The 13,922-nt window shown below is 32.4% G+C and overlaps 1 long non-coding RNA gene across 1 annotated transcript; it reads right to left on the minus strand.

The window, feature by feature from the left end:
• Positions 1-1,702: 1,702 nt before the first annotated feature.
• On the minus strand, positions 1,703-13,309 carry LOC139483555 (uncharacterized). Its single transcript, XR_011655026.1, has 3 exons — positions 13,208-13,309; positions 2,477-2,593; positions 1,703-1,852 (listed from the first exon to the last, which is right to left on the minus strand). It is a non-coding gene; the product is annotated as an uncharacterized lncRNA (long non-coding RNA).
• Positions 13,310-13,922: the final 613 nt, after the last annotated feature.

Here is a 13,922-nt window from a genome sequence, read left to right on the forward strand (position 1 = left end):
AATGCCAATCTTGAATATAAAAATGACGAACATTATCAGGTGAAGCTTGGAAAAGCAGTGTGATTCTCAATGCACTTTTCGACTGATTTTTTTTTATTGCAAACAAGTCAAGCTAATGAAAATACTGCTTTAAATCCTTTTTGCAAAGTTAGATAGCGGGCCTTAGATTTGAAGGTCATAATTAACACTAACTAATGTACATGTGCAAGACTTTAAATGACTTTGAAACATTCAAATACGAAATAAAAGATGAATCTTGGTGATTCGCACTGTCCAGCGGGAAATAAATATGCATATTCAGGACAAGAACAAGTTAATGTAACATGAAAAATAACTTTACTTTTCACTTGAACCACACGCAGAGTCGGATTTCAACAAGCTAATTCATAAAGGAGGAGTAAAAGATACCAGAGGGACATTCAAACTCATAAATCGAAAATAAACTAACGCCATGGCTACAAAAGAAAAGACAAACAATAGTGAAGAAGAAACGTCAAAGAAATTAAAACCTACAAGCAACACGCATCCCACCAAAAGCTTGGGGTGATCTCGGCAACTCCGAAAGGGAAGAAAATACTGCTTCACATGTGACAACCGTCACGTTGTTCATAAGATAACAGTCCACCGAAACGGACATAGCATTATCACTTCGAGCCAATCAATCCTTTGATCAAACTCCTTCATGCTGCGTGCTAAGCTGAGAAGCAACAAATACAAATTCTAAAGTCTCCGTTTTCATCCAGCCGGGTTCCAAACTACGACCTCTCGCACTCGGGTTGATCACGCTACCACGTATTCGTGTATCCATCAAATTAAAGGAAAGTAAACGAGATAGAAATCAATGTTTTTTCAAGAGAAAACATAATTACAAACTGTTTAATGTCAGTACAGCACAAGTAGAAAATTTAAATTCTTGAAAATTACATATAAAGCATGCACATTATTTTGAATAAAACATAATTGTACTGTTGCTGTTGAAACCATATGTTGTTCAACTGCTAGGTAAAATAGCCACAACAAATATGATACCTCATGTATATAACAAATCAAATCAAAAAAGAAAATGAGTTCTATTAGTTCCTGTATTATAGAATAAAATATCTGTTTCTTTTGACATATATAGCCATATACATATGAGCTATATATGGTGCGTCTAGTTGTTATGTTCTTCGTATTTCCTGAAAATACATAAAAAAAACAACGATTGATTTCGACCTTAAATGTTGTTGGTTGATGATCAAAGAAAAACAAATAAATATTATAAAGTAGTCAATTACCGATTTCGAGTTGAGTTTGCTAATAAAACGTCCAGATGTTTTGCTCAAATGAAAAATATTTAATTTGAAAAGAAGATAAATATTTAGTTTTCTCAGTGATATTAACAAGCAAAGACAACGCGTTTGACATTTGATCCGTGAAGAGACATTTCCAGTCATTAATTCCACTTTCATTTTTTTCGATAAATATTTTGTCAAAAACTGGCGTGGATACTTTTGGTACACCCTTTGGCAATTCTACTTCACCTTTATCGTTAAACATGAACATTCCACTTGTTGAAATCTTCCAAGGCCCCGCATGATTGGATTTGTAACACAGTTTAATCTTATTAGATACTTCATCCATTGTAAATTTATAATGTAATGGCTTGGTATGTTTCCGTACATCAGCAATAAATGGTTGAAGCCAGTTCCTAATATCGTATTGCCAAATTAAGTTGATTGGATTTGGTAAGAGATCCAAAAGCTCAGGGATTGTTTCTGCGTCATTTCGACGGAGGGAATCTACTATTTTGCTGAAAACCGGCGTCAATATCCTCATGTGTGTGTCCAACATACAGAAAAGAAAGGTGAACCTGCAAAAAAAAATATTTTCATAAAAAATTCTATCAAATTTTATATTAATTTATATTTTAAAACTGTCCGCATTACGATTCTTGTATGTGCATTCTTTTGCTAATTGTTTTGACATTTCTCTGAAGCAATATTGCGACAGTCATGATAGTGGATGTATGTGGAGTATTTATATATTACACTTGATACATTATTTCAGGGACGGTGTTCCATATCATGAATTCAGTTGGTCTAAAAATACGACGGGTGTCCCTCGAGGAGCTGTTAACCGAGTTTTCCGGTGGTATTGGAGTTACTTTATATTTTTATGTAATGGTTTGTCTAAGTTGTTTTACTGTTGAATATTGAGATGATTTATTTTAATCGACTTTTCATTATGATTCTCCGTCGGTATATTTTCTCGCTTTATTATATCTTATTCATCATGTTCATTTGGATACAGTTATTCATGTTAATACATAATGATACGACCCTTATAAAAATGGTAGGAGGAATCACCGATCAATTCAGTAGGAAAAATACGTGTGTTCATTGTTATGATTGTATTCCCTGATTTTTTTAAAATAGGAATTATATTATCTAACAGTAGTATGATTACTGTGGGCTATAAGATGACAAATGTCTACCTCTTGAAATACTTTCATGTGCACCAGTAACTCGCAAAACGATAAAACATATTTATTTTTGTTTTCCCGCCAGCAGTTGTCCGCTTGAATATACAATACTGGAGGCAACGTTCCACCCTGCAAAAAATATAATTCAAACCTTAAACATGTTATTTTATTTATCTTTCTCATTCATTACTTGATGTGTCAAAACAGGAGTTTGTTGTCCACTAAATAGCTGTAGCTGACTAAAATAATTGCAAGTAGCTTGTATATATAATACTGCCTTAGCAAGTACAGTATGTCCAATGAACATACACACCAATATGTGTTATTCCCCCCTTACCGTGTTGCTTTTAGTTGTTTTGTCATCGTAGTTGTAATGTTTCCCCCCTTCTTGATGTGGTATGGTATATGCTATATTTGTAACATAACCGAATTAAACTTCGATATTAATTATGAAAAGACAAAATATTGGTTGAAATCCATGTTGCTTTTTGTATATCAAGATACATTGTATTAAGAATGTCCTAGACACCCGCAGAAGTCGACTTAAACACATACGTATGCATGTAAACACATATAAATTTTCCATAGATTTTATATTCAATTTTAATGCAAAATATTCTATAAGAATACTAAACCACCGAGGCTGTACCATTTTAGTAGGCTTGACTTCTAAACAGATGACATAAAAAAATGATATTTCTTTGTTTATGTCTCTTCATGATTAACCATGAACTTAATATGTAGTTCATCCTTAAAGTGGAAAAGTAAAGATAATCGGTTTAATAGATATTACTATCTAGTAATAGCATTAGTCAGTCATAATGTGAATCTTTTCAGTCAATATCTGTATGCACAAAACTGATAATCTGTGTATCGTACTATTTCGGATCATTTCTACTGAGGGCTATTTGAAATTTTCTAGTTTGAATTGTTCTATATTTCCATTGTTGTTTTGTAATATTTATAGCTGATTATGGACATTGATTTTACTCATTGTTGAAGGCTGTGTGGTGATCTATAATTGTAATTTTTGGTGGCATTGATCTCTTGTCACATTCCAGCACTCTGCAATAGTGGTTTCTATAAATTTATCAATTATGATTATGAAATACATGCTTTTCTATTTCAAATAAATCAATACAAGTAAAGGCAAAGGCAGAGATAAACGTGTTTAAAATAGCAGAACAAATGTGTCGTCAAATAAAATAATCATTGTAAATAACATTAAAACAATGACATGATTAAACAATTCCTAAATAATTAAATTAACCTATACTGAGCCAAAAAAGTTTAGCAACACTTTTTTTTTGCAATTATTTTTGGTTGTTTCTGGATTTTTTTTTAATAAACATCATTGATATAATCCTTAGTTTTACCTGCATTTTTAAGCAGTCGTACTTTTTTCCAGGTGATTGATTTCGCGCCATTTTAGCTTTGCGCGTGTAATTGATGTTTTACCTTCTGTACCTGTACTTTTAAGACGAAATTTAATTTGTTTTTGCACTAACGTTCAGAAACACACCATTGGTAAGAAAAACACATAAACGTTTGAAAAATTTGCATGGGGCGTCAACCAGGCCTCTCCGAAAATGACCGTCAGATGGCTCTTGGAATGGTTGATGCTTGCATGAGTGTTACTGATGTAGTGGCTCGATTTAATGTGCATAAGTCAACAGTTTATAGACTAAAAAACAGATATCAACAAATTGCAACAGCACTGGATAGGTCAATATGTCGTAGACCAAAAGCAACCATCGTCAAGGGAGGAGCGCTACATTCGCTTTACGTCAATACGGGACAAGTTTTTTGTGGCCACAACAGTAGTGCATTGACTAAGGGCAGCTGCTGGTGTGCCTGCCAATACTTAAGTGATGCCCTGAAAGCATGTCGAGAAATTGATTTTGAATAACACAATACTCAATTTCGCTTTTTTACCCTCTCGCGCTCCATACAAAAAATATTCTAATGAATATGCGTGTTAAACATTCATTTTGCTTCTCACATGTCATAATTCATAAAAACAAATATGTAACCCATAATAAAACGACAGCCACTGAATTACAGGCTCCTGACATGGAACAGGCACATACATACATAATGGGGGGGGGGGGGGTGATCATGTTCGCGGGATCATAATCCTCCCCTAACCTGGGACATGAGAATGTATTTTGTGACGTTTCAAAAGTAATCCGTTTTTTCTTCTTTATCCTGTTCAAAAGCCCAAATATATTTATTTTATTTTATTAAAGGAAACCGATATGCAATGACTTTGTAAACTATGCTCAACAGCAAAATAAACTGACCATCGCCATTTTTTTTAGTACATGTCTTAGGCAGCAACCATTTCATTTTCGGGGGGGGGGGGGGGGGGGGGCAAACAATTGATTTTCCCATAAAACGACAAGACAAGACAAACTATTTTATTTTCTCAGTCATAAACGTGTACAATAGTAGCCTTTTTTCTCTCTCGAGCCTTTGAATGTTGATTTTAGGAACGAAACCGTATTAAAGAAAATTGTAGTATGTTTTAGTAAAAAAAAAATATAGGTTGCTGTTGCTTTTTTTAACGCAATTTGTACTAAATAAAAGTATATCCCATGCCTATCAATTATGCAATAAAAAAAAAAGTATCACGCAAAAAGTAGAAAATTCTTTTGAGGCCTATTAGGTCTGAGTAAACTATGTTAATTTTCCTTTTATGACAATGCAGAGTGAACGAAGCATCTAGTAATAAAACATATCGGCTGCAAACATCGATCAATTAGATTAATCATAGTTTTAATTTTGAATACCATATTATCTTCATAAAATGACTGTGCCAAAAAAAAATCGTTTTATAACCCCAGCTTCATAGTGCGTGATTTATGACAACTTGCCGCTGGGTGTGTAAATATTAACACCGATGTGAAGTGCCTACTTCTTAAAGCTTTTATATAAACAAAATAATTAATGCATTAATTTTGTACATTTTGATTGGAATAGGTATATTAATATTTCTATCTGTTATTAAAGGATTAACCACGATTATTGAGGGAAATCCTCTCGTTGTGAAAGTAGTTACTATCATGCGTGTTAAGGAATTTTTGATTCTCGGACTATCATTTTTTTCGACATTCGATTTTTATCTCAATATGAACAATTTTGTTTTTAAATCCTGTTATTTTCAATGGGAACCCACAATAATTATTTAAAAAGTTCTTGCCGCCTCCCCCTCCACAAAAAAATGAATGGTCAATGTCTAATATAAAATCATTAATAAAAGGATATCGTAAGATATACTTTAAGTTTACTCGGGGGTGGAGAGGGGGCACTTACTATGCAATGAGTGACAGGAATGGGCCGCTGGAATAGGTTAAAATTTCTTGCTACATGATATATAATAGTTGATAAATTCAAATATCAATTATGGGTTCATATTATCACTTGCTTGATAATATCAGAAGTATCTGAAACAAATCAGATGCCAGTATTTATTTTTAATGCGGTTAAACCACAGTCGACTTGTAAATGCATTAGCTATTTGTCAAACTAATTAATCTCTATTATTCTAATGTAGTATTTCCACTGATGCTAGTCATAGATGCTATAAATCCGATTATTTTGACATTTGCACCTAATTACCATATCCAAAGGTTTGTATACATGAAACACTATACCATTGATCAGTGGCAGATCCAGAATTTTTCACAAGCCGGGGCCCACTGACTGCCTAAGAGGGGGCCCGCTCCGGTCCTGCTTCAGTGATTCCCTATATATCATAATCAACCAAATTTAGCATCAGTAGTCAGAGCTCATGTTTTGTCTGTTATTGTGTATATATATGCCGACCATAAATAAAATTTACTTACTTAGTACTTACTTAATCTTACGTATGAATGTATATGGGTTATATTTAGTTTTTAAAGATCATTAAAAACGAATATTTTTTTTTTTGTTTCGATTTGTTTTGTTGTAATAATTCACTACGTCAATTGATAAAAAGCATCAATATAAATACTTTCATATATTTAGACGTTATAATAACCTCTATCTAATAATTTCACTTTGACATTAGTTACATCGTTTATTGATTTGTTATGGCCACTTATATTTCTTATTTGCCGTATTGCTTCACCTATAATAAATCCTCGGAATACATGCTGTGATTGACAGCTACTTTTGTATTTCTGTGTATATAGATATAATAATTAGTTTCTTTAAAATTTATTTCAAGGTCAAGAATGCCAGGTGTTGTAAATTATCCATTTTTACACCGGATGACCGTGAGGGCATTCTGGTGTATTGCTATCGCCTAGATTTCCATTACGTAATATTCGTTTTGGTTTTTTGAACCGATCTATAAACATGATGAAGACATCATCAAGTGCAAACTAACATTCCTTATCGCTTGTTAAAAATCCATTTCTTCAATGAATACTCATCACATACTTTTTTTATAAATATTAAAATGTTTTGTTATACGTATAAACATTAAGTGAAAAATCATTCAAAATAAATATGCACACGCATGCGGTAAAATATCTCAAGAACGTTTGCAATCTTAAGCAACGATAACTCAACCATGCACTAGCACTGCACTATTATTAATATAGAAGAATAGAATGATATGCAATGAAAATACACGTAACTGTAATATACAAGTATTAATATACTCACTATATAACAATAATATACCTGAGTATACGGATTTGTATCACGCACTTCAATATAATAGTCATTACGGTGAGGATGAATTCCCTGTCATTTATTTATCTACGCACGAACTTGTCCAAGAAAAAAATTATATCTGCACATAAAACCTCATTTTCAGGTATAGAGATGGGTTTTTTTTCTGAGACAAGTGCTTCTCGGACCATTCACAAGAACTTGCGGTCATCCGATTTTCAGTATTTCAATACTTTGGTTTCATTCTTCGAACAGAACCCTGCATAACTGGATAATTTTGGATCAAGGGAAAACGTTACGTAGCCCTAAGCAATAAACCATACAGGCCTCATTTCGTAGCATATTATGTTGAAGTAGATTTCATATTATAACTTAAATATTTTAGTTAAATACAATGACGATGATGGCGGCCTAAGGCTCTTCACGGTTTTATTTTGTATTTGTTTTTGTGCAGTAGTGTTGTGTTCAATTGAAATAACATATATTGTATACTGAGCATGTTTAGTGAGAATATAAAAAAAGAAGATGTGGTATGATTACCAATGACACAACTATCCACAAAATACCAAAATGACCCAAACATTAACAACTATAGGTCACCGTACGGCCTTCAACAATGAACAAAGCCCATACCGTATAGTCAGCTATAAAAGGCCCCGATAAGACAATGTAAAACAATTCAAACGAGAAAACTAACGGCCTTATTTATGTAAAAAAATGAACGAAAAAAATATGTAACACATAAACAAACGACAACCACTGAATTACAGGCTCCTGACTTGGGACAGGCACACACATAAATAATGTGGCGGGGTTAAACATGTTAGTCATGTTAGTAACTCCGGAAATAATTATACTGAATCTGATCGTTCATGTAAATCATGAAACAAGACATTGAGGAATTAGCAGATGGGAATTTGTTGGGGTAAACTTCAGATTTTGCGGTCATTAGTTATCTCGTACATTACTTAATAACTATCATGCAATCGTTGGTCATTTTATTTTCTCAGGAGGATTGATTACTACACAAATTGTCTGTTCACTACTGCATGGCTATGTAAATATTTCTAAATTAATAAACTATGGCATGATAAATAAATCATACATGCAGAATACTTGCAGTTTTAATAAGTTAAATATTGTTTCTAGATAAACATCGTGGTCAAATCTATAGAAACAAATAAACTTATGACGCTTGAAAATTAAAAAAAAATCGCAAAGGGTTCAACGGAACAGTGATTTCTGCTGTCATTTTGAAAGCGTAATGTTGACTGTAAAATTGAATCCATGCATTTATCTGTAAAATACCGAATTAACAAAAGGATCAAACCATTTCTGTATTTACTATTTCATGACTTTGGAGATTATATTTTATCAAAGTAGCATTATATACCATGAGGGTATACAAAAGTATAATCATGTTAAAAAAAATTACCTAAACTTACTAAAAACGTATAATGTGTTATTTGTTCTTATTAATTTTGTTCACTATTTCTCCTTTAACAAACTAAAAGCACGAAAAGAGGCTTATAAAGATAGAAATATATATAGTGTATTCAAACATTTATTATTCAACAAAAATTTAGAGTCCTGACTCACTAAATTTTGAGGTAAATCATGACTGAAAACTGTAACAATAGCCTTTTATTGAATTATCAATTGTTTAGCAATAAGGTCTTTAAGTTAGTCTAAATATGTATATCAATTAAAAAAAACCATTCAGATTGTAGTTTGGTCATGAAACTACGGTGGCAGAATGCGGCTATGAAAGAAAAAAAAAATATGTTGTTCCCTCAAGATACTATGTCGTTCCTTCAAGATGATATGTCCTTCCCACAAGATAGCTATCTCGTTCCCTCAAGATGCTATGTCGTTCCCTTAAGATAATATGTCGTTCCCACAAGATAGTTATCTCGTTCCCTCAAGATAATATGTTCTTCCCTCAAGATATTATGTCGTTCCCTCAAGATACTTTGTCGTTCCTTCAAGATGTAATGTTGTTCCCTCAAGATGCTATGTCGTTCCCTCAAGATACTATGTTGTTCCCTCAAGATGTTATGTCGTTCCCTCAAGATACTATGTCGTTCCCTCAACATAGTTTTAACATTGTATTGATATTGCTATGTTGAGGGAACGAGATAACTATCTTGAGGGAACAACATAGCATCTTGAGGGAACGACATATCGTCTTGAGGGGAAAACATCGTTTCTTGAGGGAACGACATAATATCTTGAGGGAACGACATGATATCTTGAGGGAACGACATATCATCTTGAGGGAACAAGATGACTATCTTGGGGGAACAACATAACATCTTGAGGGAACGACATAGCATCTTTAGGGAACGAGATATTTATCTTGTGGGAACAACATAGTATCTTGAGGGAACGAGATAGCTATCTTGTGGGAACGATTTGAAAGATCGTCGAGTCCAGTTCGTAAAATGTATGCATTTGTTTTTTGAATGAAGTAAAGCGTTTCCGACGAGTTTTTAAATCTAAGTTATTTTTAAACAATCTATAGCTCCATTCGATCATATTTTTCATCTCTATATCCCTTAATTTTATTCAATATATATATTTTCAAAATACAGAAAAGAAGATTAAGTTTTGTTGAATCGACCATGAGTATAGTATGTGATATTTTTTTCTCGTTGTTAAAGACCTACGGGTAGCCTGTAAATCCTTACGACCGCTTTATTGTAATGCTTTTGCGCCACTTTGCACACAATGCAGTGATTTGTTATGTTAAATTTACGCAAAAAAAAAACAAACCCAACAACATTTAACTTAGAATAACTATTTTTATAACACTAATTTTAAAAAACGTGCATACATAAAAGTAATAGTTATGAAAAAAAAAACATGTCGTCATATATTTATTCTTTACATATTGTAATATCTTCATCAGTCGTTCTGTTCATTTTTTTTAAATACTGTGCCATGTCACACATCAGACTAATTACTATAAAACATCCCAAAAAGTAATTATGCTGTTTTACCATGATACTATATAGATAAAATTTCTCTGAAAAAAGTTTAATACCGTAAATAATAGTTAGTTTTCTTACGCTTTTGTTTTGTATGGGTTTGATAGCTAGCACAGTATTACATGTATTATGCATCATAGATGGTTGTTTAATGGAAATAGTTTTAAAGTCGAAAATAGTAAATCACTCATATATACACTAGCTTTCATTCATTTTATAACACGGATATCATTTAATATTAAACGTTTCCGGGCAGTTGACGAATCAAACCACATGGGATCTTTCTTGTGTAGCTGAATAAAGGAGTGGTATAGTGCATACACCTTTCAGATGATGTAAAATGTAAAACCAATTGACAAGTCGATTACTAGTTATTGTATTGATATATGTCAGAGATAATATAGTTTCTCATGAACGAACGAATCATTGTAAATGTAAAATTACTGATCTTTATCTGCGATGAAAACTTAAAGCTTGTAGTAAAAATTATAACAACATTACCACATCTCGCGTCTGAGACAGTAAACATATTATGATACAAACACAAGCTATTTTATCGTAATCATAAATAAACAATTATGTATACTAGTATACAAAAATCTGGAAAACCAGATAGGTTCATTATACATGCACCTAAACTGCCCATTCGTTAAAGAGCGGAACAAATAAATACCATGTAATACTCTATGCTTATTCGTATTTATACATTAATTCATAAAAATCGTTTGTAAGTGAGTAAAACGTTTTTTAAGCGTCTTATGATGTTTATTCATGTTGTTTTTAGGATTTTTGCAAGATATTCGAAATCCTCTGGGTTTTTTTTATGTACTTTCCCAAAATATTTTGCCCGCTAACCCCTACTTTTATATATTTTCATAATATTATTACACAAAGTTCTATTTAAAAATCTAATAAAATCCTTGTTATTTTTTTTAAGTTTTTGAAAGAAAAAAGGTGCAAAATTTGTTAAATGTATGAAAAATATAGAGAGAATGATTTCCCGCCAAATTTTCAATGGCTTTTTTTTTATATTAGCTCACGGATGATTTTGGCAGTCTAATTGTTTTACCTTTATTCCTCCTTTATTCATAACCATTCTTATTTTTATTTTTACTATTGCTGTGTGCAAATTAAGGACAACCGATAGACAAATGCAATAACATCAATAATTTAAGACCTCATTTAAGATTAAAACAAAATTAAATTACATTAGACACATTTAAAACTTGACGGTGTCACGGTCAAGTTTTAAATGTGTGGAAATGTGTCCTATCGAATAAACAGAAGAAAAGAGAAGAGAAGAGAAGCAGTGGTGGATCTAAGGTTCGAACCCCCTTTTTTTTGGACGATCAATGCATTTGAATTGGGACATGTAGTTGGACCCCCCCCTTTTTTGTCGTGGGTCATGAACCCCCCTATTTAAAATGGCTGGATCCGCCCCTGAGAAGTTTAAATCGGGGTTACATGAACATTACAAACATAAGCTTGGCAGTACTAGTAGAGTTTTGTATCAACATTGCTACCTTTCCAATTTAAAAACATTAGCATAATAAATATCTTTATCACGCTTAAGGACTATAGTCAACTTCATGTGCTACATTTGACTTTTTAAGATATACGCATTTAAAAGATGATATATTCTAAATGTACACACGTTTTATGCTCTTAGATAGCAAAATAATTTTGTGATGACTTTAGCCATTATTGAAAGCCCTGTCAGTAACTTTTGCAATTTAGCAATTTTAGACAACATAGACATTCTATCGTCTTTATTCATTGCAATGGGAAAAAAAGAAAATGTACTGTACCGTTTACAGTACTAGAATCACATACTATACATATGTATTTTGCGTGCAGAGGTATCAGGATGCATCTGTCTAGTTATATTTGTAAAATGTTAGGGAGCTACCATTTGATTTTTAATGGGGGGGGGGCTAGGATGAAAAATCTTGTCCTGCATTTTTTTTTTTAGTTTTGATCTCTGTCCTGCCTTTTTATTTTTCACTCTATCCGGTCCTGCTTTTTTTTTCTTAGTTTATCCTGACTTTTTTTTACATAAATTGTGATCCTGACTTTTTTTTGCAAGTGTCTCATCCTGCCTTTTTTTTTTTAACTCAAAACTCCTGTCCTGCCTATTTTTTTCAAATTTCATCCTAGCCCCCCCCCCCCCCCACACACCCCCCCATAAAAATCGAATGGTAGATCCCTTATCTAGTATAAGATAGATGCATCTGTCTAGTTCTATTTGTAAAATGTTATCTAGTATACGAATAAATACGTTGCCTTGAAGGATACTTAATAATGGACAGCTATACAGTTTAAACTGCTACTTTTTTTGTATTTCAAAAACATACAACTAAACGTTAAGCATACAATTATCAGTTAATCGATCAACGTTTTTAAATAAAGTTAAACGGTGTTTGTATATTCGCTTATAATTTCCTTTATCCTGCAATCAGCCAACTATTGTACAAACAACAGGTACACTAATATTTTTGTTGTTGCTTTATTTTTACTTGTTCAAATTAATGTTCTGTTGTCCGACTTCCATATTGAATGAGCGGTAAAGCGGATATTCCTTTTTTTACGTAACAGTTAATGTTTGGGGTCCGCGTTAAGCTACATGTCAAATTCTTTGAAAAATAAGGGACAAATTTTTTAGAGTTTATACAACTAAAATTTCAAGTGAATGGTGTAAATTTCAGGATAAAAATAATATACGTTTATTTTCAGAGAAAACAAATAAAAGTACTTGCTACGAGCCTGAGAAAAGCTCGGCGAAGTTAGTTTTTCGTCATGTTTCGAATGCTCATACACATAAGTTGTATATTTTCCGACAATGTACATATATCATATATCTATCACACTCGGGGGGAAAATAGATACATGCGTGGAATGAAAAATGTGCTGAAAGTACACGTTTGCAATATTGGAAATTCCTTTGTGGTTTTAAGGAGTGGTAACTTGTTTTACGCACTTGAACGTAACCTTTATTGCTTTTTTTCATAAAGTGTATATCATATTATGCGTACATTCGCCATGATAACGATTTTAATTTGAAAATAAGTTGAAATAAAATTATACATACCTGTCCCTTTTCTGTCTCATCTTCGCTGTCGCTAAATACGGCATCGGATATCATAAGCATTGAAAGAAATAAAAAGAACATATTTTAAATTAGGAAAACCATGGTGGAATTATAAAATCGACGATTATTTCAAAGTATACATCTAGACCGATGTGGGCGTGTCAATTACCGGCTGTTTTCAAGAGAAGGGTCAAATTTCTACTGTGATTGACATGCACGCTAGGGTGATAAGTATAAATTAGTGTGAACATATTAAATAATTAAACACTCATTGGTAGGATATTCATTATGACATTGTATTAAACAGTGGTGATTTTTATCTTGTGCTTGGACGTTTCAAATGGGGAAAAATAAAAGATATCATACCTGGAGGATTAGGATTTTTAAAGGTACTGTAGCTTAAGTTAACTTAGTCTTGGCTTCTGCCAATGCAGAAAAAATGAGAACGATTTTTTTTTATAATTTCACATTTTTCTAATTTAAAATTACATTTTTCAATACATTTTGTAGTTTTGATTGACAATTATTTTTAGCGTTTGGGCAATCAAAAGCTGACATCCACTATAATATTATAGCCAAAAGTGATGAAAGTTGCATTAAACATCAACAAGTAATCAATCAATCTTATAATTTCAACAGTTCATTAAAATTCACTTTCAAGAAAGTACATTTTGCTTGGTTTCAGTTATTGTTTTAGAAATGTTAAATGACTTTA

Source organism: Mytilus edulis, chromosome 7, assembly GCF_963676685.1.
Source record: "Mytilus edulis chromosome 7, xbMytEdul2.2, whole genome shotgun sequence".
Classification (NCBI taxonomy): domain Eukaryota; kingdom Metazoa; phylum Mollusca; class Bivalvia; order Mytilida; family Mytilidae; genus Mytilus; species Mytilus edulis.